Source organism: Trichosurus vulpecula, chromosome 5, assembly GCF_011100635.1.
Source record: "Trichosurus vulpecula isolate mTriVul1 chromosome 5, mTriVul1.pri, whole genome shotgun sequence".
Lineage (NCBI taxonomy): Eukaryota > Metazoa > Chordata > Mammalia > Diprotodontia > Phalangeridae > Trichosurus > Trichosurus vulpecula.
The window spans coordinates 226,789,285-226,803,791 of NC_050577.1; the positions used below are offsets into that span (position 1 = coordinate 226,789,285).

The 14,507-nt window shown below is 39.1% G+C and overlaps 1 pseudogene; it reads right to left on the bottom strand.

The window, feature by feature from the left end:
• Positions 1-11,098: 11,098 nt before the first annotated feature.
• Positions 11,099-12,071, bottom strand: LOC118852292 (annotated as a pseudogene).
• Between the last annotated feature and the right edge of the window lie 2,436 nt (positions 12,072-14,507).

Sequence of the window (14,507 nt, forward strand, 5' to 3'; positions counted from 1 at the left end):
GTGAATTCTTACTCATTTGTCCATCAATCAGGTCCTCTCAGTCCACTATGATTCTTTTTTTTTCTAATTTAATATATTTTATTTTTCCCCAATTACATGTTAAGAACAATTTTTAAATTTTTTTTTAAAGTTTTGAGTTCCAAATTCTATCCTTCCTCCCTTTCTCTCCTCCCCCTTCCCTAAGACAGTAAACAATCAGATACAGATTATACAATCATATAAAACATTTCCATATTAGTCATTTTATATTAGAAGACAAATAAGAGAAAAAGAATGAAAGACAGAAAGTGAAAAATAGCGTGCTTCAGTCTGTATTCAAACAATATCAGTTCTTTCTCTAGAGAGAGATAGCGTATTTCACCATTACTCCTTTGGGATTGTCTTGGATCATTATATTGCTGAGAATAGCCAGGTCATTCATAGGTCTCTATCATATAATATTGCTGTTACTGTGTATAATGTTGTCCTGGTTCTGTTCACTTCACTATGCATCAGTTCATATAAGTCTTTCTAGATTTTTCTGAAAGCATCCTGTTTGTTATTTCTTATAGCACAAAAATATTCTGTCACAATCATATGCCACAGCTTGTTTAGCCATTCCCCAGGTGATGGGCATCCCTTGGATTTCCAATTCTTTACCACCACAAAAAGACCAGCTATGATTCTTAACATTGAGTAGATTAATCTTGTTCAGGCCAAATATCCCCAATTGCTCATATGGACTGACCTCTAGTCCACTGAGAGACTGAATTAGGACAAAGTGCATATTATCAGCCACCTTTTTCCACTTGGTTTAGTTTTCTTCATAATTATTTTATTAAAATAAATTTCATTGACATCTTTTTTTTTTGCTATTACTTAGATTTCTCCCAGTATCCTTTCTCTTCCCAGAGAGCCATCCCATATTAACAAATAACAAATATTAACAAGTGTTTTTAAAGAAAAAAAATAGAAAAAATTTTGCAAAACCAATCAACATATTGAAAAAGCCTGAAAATATTTGCAATGTTCCACATCCATGGACCTTTTGCTTCTGCAAAGAGGTGAGTTGGGAGTGTCTTCTCATATATCTGCATTGGAGTCACACTTGTTTTTTTGAAATTTTGCAATATTCACTTCCAATTTTTATGTGGTTGCTCTTCTTTCCATTTACATCATTGCAGTTATTATGTATGTGGTTTTCTTGGCTTTGCTTGCTTTACTTTGCATCAGTTCATTTAAGTTTTTCCATACTTCTCTGTATTCATTGTTTCTTGTCCTTACAGTACTATTCCATTACTTTTATACACCACAATTTATTTATGCATTTCCCCAATGGATAAGTATCTTCTTTGTTTCCAGTTCTTTGCTACTACAAAAAGTACTATCAATATTTTAATGTATTTGTGGCCTTTCTTATTATTATTCATAATTATAAGAGAGAGAGGGAGGGAGGGAGGGATAAAGAGAGAGAGAGAGAGAGAGAGAGAGAGAGAGAGAGAGAGAGCTATGAAATGTAGAAGGCATTTTCTTCATAACAACTTGTGAGGTTGATAACGCAGGTATCATCCTCTCCATTTTAAAAAATAGCGAAACTGAGGCTTAGAGAGAGGTTAAATGACTTGTCATGGTTACATGCCTAGCAAGCATCAGAGTAAAGTAAACTTAATTTTCCATTCCACCCACTAGCCTCTTTTTTGATAGGGCAATTCTAAATGTATTTGCCTATTTTCTCTCTGGGTGGCCTTTGAACATGAGAGATGTTGAGGAATGGAAGGAATTGTATTGATATATGTAGGTGGGATTTTTGCATAGCCTGCCAGCTGGTTGAAGTTGTGCAGATCAGCATCTTCAAAATGATCCCTAATGGGCTTAGTCTGCGTCTTCACATTTTTTAATCTATTACAGGCTTGTTGGACCTTTATAATTGCCCCTTCATGTACGATTCTTCAAGTTATATTTTGTTTACTTGCCAGTCCTCGAGATCTTTTTCCAGTAACAAGCTCTTTCTCACCATTAAAAAAAATTAAAAACTTCTGAATTCAGTTCTAGAGAAATATAGTCCACTTGGTATCATCTTACTGTTATACAGTAGAGATTCTGGGATTCTTGTCATATTGTGGCATTAGCCCAATGTGCACTAGTTATCCCAAGACAGGAGTTTGTGATGATAATAATTTTCCAAACCAGATTTTATTTTTGATCATGAGATAGTCTGGATCTGTGACTTCATCAGTATAGTGAACTACACATGTGGAAAATCACTCTGACGACAAAAATGGGCATCTCACTTGCAACTCACAATCTTATATCAGATTATGTTAGAAGTGGGATTTGGACCATGGTCATACCGATTCTGTGACTAGCTCTCTGTCCACCATGTTATGATGCCTCTTGAGCACATAATGTGAAGATCAAAATAAAATAAATACTATGACACAGCAGCCCCAGCACTGAGATTTTCACATTCAATCTTGGGAGCAGGCTGGCAAAATCATGTGTTTGTTTGGCTCATTTTGCCCCAACTGAGAGTTACCTTTAAGAATTCTCAGAATGTGATTTAAATATATCTTGTATGTAGGTCTTCATAGATTTTGTTAAAGGATTCCCAGCTCCCATATGAGCACATGAAATAACAGTGCATTCAGGTATAGGATAGCCTTTATATCACCCCACAAAACATACAGAAATTAATCAACAAACAATAATTAAGCACCTACTATATTCTAGGTATGGTATTAGATGTTGGGATTTCAAAGAAAAGAACAAAACAGTCTCTGCCCTCAAGGAGTTTACAATCTATAAATTGAGACAAACATATACATATATAGGTGTATTCAAGGCAAATAAAAGGAAATTGGGAAGGAGGCACTAGTGAATAGGGTGATCAGAAAAATCCTATGTAAATAGTTTTGAAGGAAATATAGCAAAGCTGTTCTCCACATACAACATGAAGGTATCATTGTGTGACTCAAAGGGAGGCAGAATAAACACCACTAGCCTCACTCTAGCCTCTTCTCCCTCCATCCTTCTTGAAGGGAAACTTTAATTCCTGCCAAGAGGGGAAGCAGAAGGTTGCCTGGCCATTCTGCTCTCCTCAGAGAGAGGGGGTACTAGAATTAGATCTATCTGTTCCTTCTCACCAAATACCAGTTCCATAACGGACACACAGAAGAAAGAGCAAAGAAATCCATTTATAAGTAGGAGAATGTATACTAGACATATGAAGTAAAGGAAATCTCCCATTAGGAGTGACAAATGCAGAGTATATCATGCAAAATACCAGACTGCATGAATCAAAATCCAGAATTAAAATTTCCAGGAGAAATATCAGAATCTCATTTATACAGAAGATACTGCTCTGATGGCAGAAAGTAAAGAAGAATCAAGAAGTCTCTTAATTGAGGGTGAAAGAGGAGAATGAAAAAGCTTGCTTGAAGCTTATCATTAAAAAAAAACTGAAGATCTTGGGATCTGGTCCCATTTCTACCCATCAATTCAAGGGAAAAGAAATGGAAGCTGTGTCATATTTTATACTTTTGGGTTCAAAGATCACTTTAGGCAACGACTGCAGCTATGAAATTAAAAGATGCTAGGTCCTTGGAAGGAAGGCTATGGCAGATCTGGCCAGTATACTAAAAAGTAGAGGTATCACCTTGCCAACACAGGTCCATATAGCCAGAGCTATGGTTTTTCCAGTACTAATGTATGGCTGTGAGAGTTGGACTATAGGGAAAGCTGAGTGCTATGGAATTGATGCTTTCTAATTGTGGTGCTAGAGAAGACTTGAGAGTTCCTTGGATAGCAAGGAGATCAAATCAATCAATACTCAAAAAAATTAATTCTGACTCTTTGTTGGAAGGACAAATGTCAAAGCTGAAGTTTAAATACTTTGGTCATATAATGAGAAGACAGGACTCATTGGAAAAGATTGATGCTGGGAAAGATTGAAAGACAAGAGAAGGGGACAATAGAGGATGAGATGAATAGATAAGTGTCATGGACACAATAAACATGAGCATGGGCAGACTTTGAGACATAGTGGAGGACAGAAGAACCTGGTGTGCTATGGTCCATGGGGTCACAAAGAGGCAGATACAATTGAATGATTGAATAACAACAACAGATAACAAAAACCCAGTTCAATCAAGAAAGAGAATTCTAGATCTCACCCAAGGGGAAGTTTTCTATTGTCTCTAGCATAACAAGTTGGGGATAGAGACATGATAGAGACAACCAGCTCCTGTCCGTCAACTTGAGATGATAATTGAACTCAAGAGTTGATGAGATCACCAAGTGAAATAGTATAGAGTGAAAAGAAAAGGGACCCTAAGATAGAGCCTTGGGGACTTCCAATGTTGGTGGAATGATTTGAATGAAGAGTCAGCAAAGGAGACTGAGAAAGGATAGTCAGACCACAGGAGAACCAGGAAAAAGCAGTGTCACAAAATTCTAAAGAGGAGAGAGTATCCAAAAAGAAATAATGAAGAATGTCAAATTCTACAGCAAGATCAAGGATGACCACTCAATTCTAAGAAATGGAGATGGGAATACATTGTTGCATATGAAGAATAGTAAGGTCTGTATGGCTGGATGGTAGAATGACTGAAGGGGAGCAGTATGCAATAAAGCTGGAAAGGAAAGTTGAGGTGAGGTAAAGAAAAGCTTTGAATGTTAAACAGACGAATTCATATTTGATCTCAGAGGTAATAGTGGACCACAGGAGTTTATTGAGTAAGAGAGTGACATTGTCAGAACTGTAATTGAGGATAGTTGTGTAGATGAAAGATTGGAGTGAGGAGAGATTTTAGACAGGAAACTATTTCAGTAGTTCAGGTGAGAAGTTATAAAGGCCTGAACTCTGTGAATAGAGAGGAGATGAATTGTGAAATGTTATTGAGATTAAGAAGGACAAGATTTGGCAATCCTGTACAAATATTGAAGATAACAATGCATATCAGATATAGGACAACCTTTATTTCACCTGACCAAAAATCAACAAATCAATCAATCTAGCAGTCAGCATGTGGGGTCAGAGAGATGTGTGAGGATGACACTCAAGTTGCAAAACTGATCAGAGAATAATTGTGTTCCCAAAGTAATAAGGAAGCTCTGAAAAGGGGTGGGCATGAGGAATAGTGAGTCCTTTTTTGGACATTTTGAGTTTAAGATGCCTACAGGCCATGCAGTTCAAAATATCCAATAGGCACTTGATGTAGAATTAGAGCTCAGGAGGGAACGTAGTGTGGGTTATGTAGATCTTGGGGTCATCTGCGCAAAGATGAAAATTAAATCCACCAGACCTGAATAAATCATGAAGTGTGATAGTAGAGAAAGAAAAGAAGTGGTCCCAGGATGGAGAACACTCACAATTAGGGGATGTAATATGGATGATGATCCAGAAAAGGACACTGACAAGCTATAAGACAGGTAGGAGAAGAAACAAGAGAGAGCAGTGTTATAAAAACCCAGAGAAAGCATCCAGGAAAAGAGGATAATCAACATTGTCAAATGCTGCAAAGATGTCAAGAAGGATGAGGATTGAGAAAAAAGCAAATAAAGGTTGTCGATAACTTTGGAAAGAACAAATTGAATTGAGCAGTAAGGTTAGGAGACTATAGAGAATTCTAAATGAAAAAACACAAAGTGCTTACAGAAGCTATGGCTCTGGAACATTGCATGAACTATCAAATTGAGCTTATGTCTTGCTTAATTCTGCTGGACTCTCCCTTCCTTCCTTCCTTCCTTCCTTCCTTCCTTCCTTCCTTCCTTCCTTCCTTCCTTCCTTCTTTTTAAAAAGTGATGTGTCTCTTGAGAGGGAAAATTAGGGATGTTTTTGAAAATGAAGAGAACATAAAACCAAAAGATATCAATACTTTTTTTTTAAAAAAAAAGGGATGTGAGTCAGTGATAAATAATGACTCAATATCTTATGCTTTCTAAAGATAATTTTTAAAGGACTACATCTTAACCCACATGAATGGTGAAACTTGAAGTATCCACAGCAAATGAGTGAGAAAAATTTGAGATAGGTCCCAGTGATTGTAATGTTAATGATTTAGTTATTTCTTAATTTCTTTTTCCTCTCAGTATTCCATTCTCTTCTCTTCCCTTTCTCTTAATACTAACATTTTTTCCAAAGGATTTTCTTTTACTGAAGCTGAGAAAAAACATTTTCCCCCTCTTTTCTCTATAACTACCTCCCCCCCCCTTTTTCTATAACTTCCTCTTGTCAGTGGTGACCTTTTCCAACCTGTTTTTATCTAACAGCATATTCTGCCACCGACATCTGTTGTCCACAATCTCTACCTTTCAACTCTTGAATTCATCCAGCCATTGAAAGCCCCAGCAAGGAGCCTATTTGTTTTATCCATTATATACAGCTGTGACTTCTCTACTAAATCCCTCTGACTCCCTCAGCCAAGAACCTGTGCTCTGGTCAGCTGCACTATCTCATTCACCATGGCTGTAAAGTGTGTTCTCTTTCTGTTCCATGTTTTGTTCAGAGGAATATCTCCCTCACAGAAATAATTTGCCAATTAAAGCTATGTCAGAAGAGGGAAATGTGGAGCGTATAGCAACTGACTGCACCAGATTGACTCTGTAGACACAAACATCATTGTTTCTAAGGGACAGAGCAATGGAGAGAAGCATGTGACGGACCATCTCTTTAAAACAATTCTTAGTGAATTGAATATACATGGGTTCACTGAGATATTTTTCCAGCACTTGAGAACATTACACTGTAAGATTTTGTTGGATACCAGTCATTTGACAACATTTTAGATTCAATTGTGTACATGGAATCACAGAATAGGGCCTCAATGGCTCTCTTGTCCAACCTGTATCCAAAAGGCTTTCTCACTGTCATACATCCAAGAAGTAATCATCGCGATCCTGATGTAGGATAGAGTCAAGGTCCTTCGCTTGTTTCCTTCCCTTTGCAGGAAAACCTCATCTGCTTGATGGGTTTATACCATAGGAATGTGCATCTTTATTTTCAACTTGTACTGTATTTTCCTATGAAGGGTGTGGATGTTGGATCATGGGATCAAAGATTTAGGGCTATAAGGGACCTTAGAGGTCATCATGTCCAACCTCCTTATTGTACAGATGGGGAAACTGAGACCGAAGGAGAGTAAGCAATTCACTGAGGGTCACACAGCTAGTATCTGAAAGATGACTTGAATTCAGGTCTTCTTGACTCAAAGTCCAGCACTTGGTCCACTATCCTACCTAGCTCCCTGCTGGTACCTCATTGCAAGGATTAGATAGAGTGGCAGACCTGGAGTCAAGAAGACCTGAGATCAAATCCTGCCTCAGATACCTACTATTATGCAACACTTGGCAATTCAACTTAACCTGACTGGCTTAGTTTCCTTACCTGTCAAATGGGGATGTTAGTAATAACACCTACCATCCAGGATTGTCGTAAGGATCATGAGATAGCATTCATAAAGTGCTTCGCAAACCTTGAAGCATTATATAAATGTTAGCTATTATAAAGCTATCTCCTGTTCAAGGAGTTGTATACATTTCAGTTAAATGAAAATTTCTGTTCCTCAATGGGTCATCAGCATTTTTTCCTACTTTGAAAAATGCAAAATGGGCGGTCACACAATTACTTTTTTGCAAAAGCTCAGAATAATGTTAAGGGGATTTTAGATTTCTTTATCAGGGATCATTGAAACACTTTGTATAGAGCTAGGCCTATTTGCTTTGGCTGCAATTAGGGAGGGACACCTGTGCGTTGGCCCTTTGGTAAAGGGCATTCATGACAAGAGCCCTTAGCTGGTCCTCTGGTCTTTGTGATGGGAAATGGGGGGCTGGCTGTGCTGTGACAAAGATGATTGGCCAGTGGACCATGCCCACTCAGTAAGCCATAAGATGAATAGAGGAAAAACAACTTCTCTTTTTTTCCTCTCTTTTGAATGAGTCGCTTGGGACTTGGCCAGTTTCTCCACTGGACTTTCAGCAAGGTATAGGGGGACAGGATTTTTTCCTCCTCTCCCCACCTCCTGTAGTCACGAGGCTATATAAACAGGGTAGTAAGAACGGGATTTTGGCTAGATGAATGTAAGACTTTCAAGTCCTTTTCTGCTTCTTGTGAGCACAAGTGACTGATGGGATTATTTTTCTGGCTTTGGCAGATGCCTCATAAGTTTAGGAAGTCCAGAGTCATTGAACTGAGGGCTGACCGCACAGGAGGAAATACACCCTGCAACCACACCTGTCTTGGAGGAGAAACTAATTACCGATAGGACGATAACAACAATAAAGAGAACACTAAAAACCGTAACAATAATTGGAATTTATATATCGCTTCAAGGTTTGTAAAGTAATTTTTTTACTAATATTATCTCATTTAATCCTCACAACAACCTTGGAAGGCAGGTGCTAGTATTAGCCCCAATTTACAGATGAGATTAAATGATGGGTCCAGAGCTACTTAGCTAGAAAGTACCTGAGGCAGGATTAGAACTCAAGTCTTCCTGACTCCAAGTTTAGCACAACCCAGCTGCCAAGTGTGTATGGCTGGACAGCAAATAAGACCCAGACAGATCTGAGAAGCGGGTGAAATATTTGTCCTTACCTCCTGGGACGTGTATAATAGAGGTAATTAATTAGTTTGTTCTAAGTAGATTTTAATATGTCCTTATGAGTTTCATGTTGTAAATGTCTTGTCGGTGGTGGATAAAACAAATGGCTGTTCTTTGCCTGATATCTACTCCTTTGTACAGGTCCCTAATACATTTTTCAAAATATAAAGGTCAGCGAGGGAGCGCATTGGATAGAGCTCTGGAGACTATCTTCCTGAGTTCAAATCTGGCCTCAGACCCTTACTATCTGTGTGACCCTGGGTAAGTCACTTACCTGTTTGCCTCAGTTTCCACATCTGTAATATGAGCTGGAGAAGGAAATGGCAAAAAACACTCCAGTATCTGCCAAGAAAACCACAAATGGGGTCATGAAGAGTCAGACATGACTGCACAACAAAACAAAGTTTTTCAAAAGCTTTGCCTGCTGGCTGTAAGGCATGGGTATCATTATTAGCTCTGTATTACGGAGGAAAATAGAGCCGATTAAATGACTTGCCCAGGGTCACACAGCTACTTGGGGGTACAATTGGAAATTGAGCCCAGGTAGATAGAGTCCATTATACCATGTGACCTCCTGCAAAGGGTCTCTCATGAGAGGAGTGCATCTTTTTTGTTGTGTGCAAATCCTTCTTTTCAGTTGTTTGGCTAATCTCTCATTCATGCATTTGTTCATTTGTCTTGACTTGTGATTTCAACAATGTAGGGAACTCCCAGTAAGGAAATTCCCTCCACCACCAGCAACTTGCCTATAATTAATAAGGTCAAAAGAGAGAAAAGGTATAAGTCAATAAAGCAGAAAAGGACCTCACCAGTTAAAGAGCATGATATAACAACTGCTGACAATTTTATACCACTTTACATCTGTAGAGTTTACATATATGATCCCATTTAAGCCTTATACTAATACCATGAGAAAGGATTCATTTTAAATTTTAAATTTTTAAATTTCATTAAATTTAAATTTTAAAGAATTTACTAAGGTTCAAAGAAATTAACTGACTTGTCCATTTTGAGACTTCAGATCTGACCTGGATCCCCTACCACCTTGCTCTAATCTGTAGAAATAGATAGCCAGAAAAATATGATAGGAAATGTGCTTTATCTGCTATTGGTCAGTCATCTTTTCAGTGATGTCATGGCAAAGATCCTGGAGTGGTTTGCCGTTTCCCTCTCCAACTCATTTTACAGATGAGGAAACTGAGGCAAATAGGATTAAGTAACTTGCTCAGGGTTACACAGCTAGTGTCTGAGACCCAATATGAATTCAGGAAGAGGAATGTTCTTGACTAAAGGTCTGGTACTCTGTCCACTGCCATGCCTTGCAGCTCCTCAGCTTTATCTGAGGGAATGATTTTTATGGTTTTATCATCATTGGTAGCTTGCTCTCCTTTTCAATGGGGTTAAGGGAGAAAGAATCCAGTGGCAAGTCATTATCCTGAGGTGGATAAAAAGATTGGTTTTTGTATTTGAATGAAAGTATTACGATGTCAGTTCATCCTCTATAGGCTCACTAAAAGCATCTTTGGCATACTTCCAGGACAATAGGAATAATGTGCATCTCAGCCTGTTCCCGCATGATTTTTGAGCTCCTCGGCCAGTTCTTTACTCTTTGAAAGCTGTTTGTTCCAAGTAGCTTGGAGATTATGAGTATTTGGGGTGCTGAGATCTATTAAGAACATTCTTCTTAAGTTTTTATGACTCGGTGGTAAGTCCAGATGATCACAGTCAACAACTTAGTCTTTAATAATGGTCCAGCTCCAGTAAAGTTTACTGCCTGACTACTTCAGGGTGTTTTGAGGTTTACATTTGTAGTATGGAAATTTGTTGTTTCTCAGTCCATGAAAGACAGCAAGATTCTGAAATATAATTCTAACCACCAAATCATGTCTTGCAAAGTGTCTGGTAGGTGCCATTTTTTTTCAACCTGCAGTGATGTGTTACCCTGTCTCCATTGTTTCCTTACAAAATCTACATGGGCTCCTTAAGGATAAACTTTTTTATTTCCTTGTGGCAATGAGCTCATCTGACATTACCATCATAAACTCCTCTGTTTCCAGAAACAAATCCATATCACAGCCATTATTCAATGTTTCTTTGTCAACATAGTGCTTATTGAGTTCGTGTGAATGTTTACACATGGAAAGGCTTTTGATTCCACTCTTGGGATCTCAATAATTTCATAGCTTCCACCAGAGGAAATTCACTTTTGGCTACATTTGACAAATCCAATTGCATGTAATTGTTATAAGCCTTTACTATTGCTTAGCAAAGTGGTTGTTTATTATAAAAGTGTTTCTGAAGATTTTTGACCTTTAATTTTGCGTGCTGCTCCCTCTTTTCCTCTTCCTTCTTTCTCCTTTTCTTCTTCCTCCTCTTCCTCTTCATTCTTCTTCTTCATTGTCTTTTTCTTTTACTTTGTCTTCTGCTGCTGCTTATTGATAATCATAATAAAAACTGCTTACACATATATAACTTTTCAAGACTTGCAAAATGCTTTTATACAACATCTCAATTGAGTCTTTTTTTTTTCATCAGTACCAAGTCACTTTATTGGGATGTAAATGGTGGTAGTTTTTTGGTACAGATTATGAAAAGGTCAGATAACCAAAATATGCATGCACTGAAAGACAGCAGGAGTCACGCCCACAGTTCCCAGGTGTGGGGGAAGCCAGGTGTGGCTTAGCTCTCGTTGTCACTGTCTCCAAGGGTGTGCTTGTCAAAAAGATATTCCGCCATGCCAGAATCGGGGGCCCCCATTTTGCGCAGGTTGGTTACGTGATCACCCAGTTGTTTGATGGCCTTTACCTGTTCGTCCAGGTAGTGGGTTTCGATGAAATCACATAAATGGGGGTCATTCTTGTCAGTTGCCAGCTTGTGCAATTCCAGTAACGACTGATTGACATTTTTTTCCAAGTGCAGAGCACACTCCATTGCGTTCAGCCCGCTCTCCCAGTCACCTCGGTCTGGTTTCTTGATGTCCTACAGGAAGATGCGGCCCCCGCGCTGGTTCTGCAGTTTCATCAGCTTCTCAGCGTGCTCCCGCTCCTCGTGGGACTGGTGTAGGAAATACTTGGCAAAGTTCTTCAGCGCCACGTCATCGCGGTCAAAGTAGTAGGACATGGACAGGTACACGTAGGAGGCGTACAGCTCCAGGTTGATCTGGCGGTTGATGGCGGCCTCCGAGTCCTGGTGGTAGTTCTGTCGCACCTGAGAAGGGGACGAGGTGGTCATGGCGGCGGCGGCGATGGAGGCTGACGAGGAGGCGGGAGGAGGCGGCTGCGGCTGAGGCTGGGGCGGCGGCGGCGGCGACGGCCGGGGGGCGGCTGAACGAGCGGCTGCTGCTCGAACGGTAGGATGGAAGAAGTGTTGGTTAGTGGAGGTGAAGGTGGAGAGGTGGCTAAGGGCGGCTCCGGCCGGGAATCGAGCAGCGGGTTCCGTTCAAGCACTGTTGAAGCAGGAAACCGCAGCGACTCCCCTTCCCTGCGCTTCTGGCCTCAATTGAGTCTTATAACAGCTTTGTTGAATAGGTTTTTAGTTATAGGAATTCATATATTTATTTATAGGATTTCTATAGTATTTATAGGAATTCATGTATTTATTTATAGGATTTCTATAGAATTATACATAGAATTTATTTATAGGAATTCATATATTTATAGGATTTATATAGAATTACATATAGAATTTATTTGTAGGAATTCATATATTTATTGGATTTCTATAGAATTTATAGGAATTCATATATATACATATGTGCATATGTATATATATGAATTATCCCCATTTTGTATAGACAATAACTGAGGCCCAGGAAGGCTAAGTAATTTGGCCACCATCACACAGCTAGTAAACATTTGAGGGATAATTCAAAAGCATGTCTCCCTCACCCTAAGTCCAGTGCTTGATCTATGATGTCAAATTTCCTTTTTGGCTTAACACTTATACATTAACCATTTATATTTTATTTGCTACCCTTTGCTAAATCCATAAGTAAATGCTAACAATAGTCTTGTGAAACAAAGAAAATATATCTGGCTTTTGTACTTAAGCCATCTCTCCAATAGGATCATATGGAAGCGACCTTCTGATTACTGATGACTTCCTTTTACACATGAAGACAATGAGGCCCGGGCATGTGAAATGACTTGTCCAAGGTCATCCTGATAACAAATGTTGGACCTGGGATTCAGATTCAGCCCTCCTGAATCCCTTTCCACTTCACTGCTGCCCTGTCTTCTGTTAAGCAACAAGAAATATTGATGAGACCATTAGTTATACTATATCAGCATCATAACTTCTTGTGAATGACAAGAGAAAGATGCCATGGGGGCAACCAAAGTAATTTCTATTCAACCTTTGAGCTGCTTGATAGTCAGGTCTACCATTTGGCTGTAGTCATCAGAACCTTTCTAGCACTTGGCATCAAAGGCACATTTATAGTGGAACCTGAAAATAGTCTTGCAGATAGTTTACTTGGAGCCATATCTTTCATCATCAGAAGCCATATCCATAGGTACATCAACTGGTGCTGAGGGTTTCTCCAAAGATAGTGATCAGGTTGGTGGAAAAGATTATTATAGAGTGGGAACTCTGTGATTTCAAAGTTAAAGCATTCACACAGGACCTTGAACCTCAAGGAGCCACTTCCCTGTGGTATCTGGATCAAAAGTCCACGATGAGACGTCTTCCTCTGTGTCACAGCTTTAACTATTGGCACCAAGGAAATATGCCTTATCTTTGCATTCCTGGAAGGACAGAGAGACTCCTGGAGGGATTCTGTTAATTTGTATTTACCTGTGGATGTCAGGATGGAGTTAGAGACTGGTCTCATCTAGTCTAGTTCCTAGGGGCAGTAGCTGATTGTAAGAAATGCCCTCCCAACTAGATTAATTAGGCTTTTGAATCATGTAATTTGGAAGCTTTCCTTTATCACAAGGGAAAAATATCTCAGGAAGAAATGAAAACTCTTTCATATTTTATTTGGGAAAATTTTCTATCTGGGCAAGTCACAAACTCTCTGATCCTAAATTTCCTCCATATCTGTGTTTTGTTGGGGGAGTCATATTTAAGGGAGGATATTGATGAGTTGGAGATCATACAGAATAGGTAACCAAGACAGTCAACAATCTTGAATGCTTGAAATATGAGAATTGGTTAAAACTGGTGAAGAAGAGAATACTTGGTGAGGTTGAGGCCATGGCAAATAGCTTTAAGAATTTAAGGGCAATCGCATGGAAGAATGATTCTAGAATCACAGTTTCTGAATTAGAAGAGACCCCAAAGGTCACTCTATCTTTCCCATACTTGAAAAACAATCCCTTGTACAACATATCTGTCAAGTGGTCAGCCAGCCTTTGTGTGAAAATTTCAAGAAAGGAAAAACAGTCAACCTCCCTTCACCCCCTTTGCAAGTCATTCCATTTCACTTTTGTATAGCTCTAAAATTTAGAAGTTTAAGCCTAAATTTGCCTCTCTGCAGCTTCTACCAATGCATTGTTAATAGCCTCGACCTGTAGGGCTAGATGGGAGAAGTCTGTTGGTTCTACCATATGGCAGCTCTTCAAATATAGGAAGACAATTCTCAAGTCCCATTCCCACCCCTGTAGCTTCCTTTCTTCAGGCTAAGCATCCCCAGTTTCCTAAATCAGTGCTCATGTGTTGTCAGTTTTAGATCTTTTACCTTCCTAGTCACTCAGCTCTGGACTGCTTTCTGCTTGTAAGTGTTCTTCCTAGGGTCATGGGGGACTAGCTTTTGGAGTACATCCAACTATGCTCTGTCTGTTATATATCAATGTGATATTTGATGAGTTTTCTTCATGATGATGCATAATAGAGGGGTCTCTCCCTCATACAAGAGCATATGTAGTATTCTGTGAATGCTACCCATCAGCTTACCGAATGGGGATCAAAAGCCTTCTCATTCACTGT